Here is a 734-nt window from a genome sequence, read left to right on the forward strand (position 1 = left end):
AAAGTCTGACATGATCAGTTTCTGGATGAGCTCTGCTGCTGCTGCTGCTAAGTCGCTTCAGTCGTGTCCAACTCTTTCCGACCCCATAGACGGCAGCCCACCAGGCTTCCCCGTCCCTGGGATTCTCCAGGCAAGAACACTGGAGTGGGTTGCCATTTCCTCCTCCAATGCATGAAAGTGAAAAGTAAAAGTGAAGTTGCTCAGTCGTGTCCGACTCTTCATGACCTCATGGACTGCAGCCTACCAGGCTCCTCCATCCGTGGGATTTTCCAGGCAAGAGTACTGGAGTGGGGTACCATTGGCTGTCTCTTATTTCTAGCTGGCAGAAGGATCTTGACTGATGACGTGCTGTGGCCTTGACACAACATGCCTACTGCTCTATCAACTTGGGCAAAGATAGAGCAGCCACATTTATCAAAAGCTAGGTCAATTGTCCTAAATATTTAAGAGTAAAGGAGACACAGATGAGCACACACCATGGATTTAATGTAAGAATCTTCTGTGTACAGCACAGAATGAGGTTGAAGTGACTTGGTCATAGTTCAAATTTAAAAGATGTGCTTTTAACTGACTCTAGGGTATTAATTCCTACGGCTTCTGTAAAAAGAGGCCACAATCTGGGTGTCTTAAAACAACGGAAATGTATCCTCTCACAATTCTGGAGGCTGCTGCTGCTGCTGCTAACTCGCTTCAGTCGTGTCTGACTCTGTGCGACCCCATAGACAGCAGCCCAC

The sequence above is a fragment of the Bison bison genome, unplaced genomic scaffold, assembly GCF_000754665.1.
Source record: "Bison bison bison isolate TAMUID 2011002044 unplaced genomic scaffold, Bison_UMD1.0 scf7180017864338, whole genome shotgun sequence".
In the NCBI taxonomy this organism is placed as follows: domain Eukaryota; kingdom Metazoa; phylum Chordata; class Mammalia; order Artiodactyla; family Bovidae; genus Bison; species Bison bison.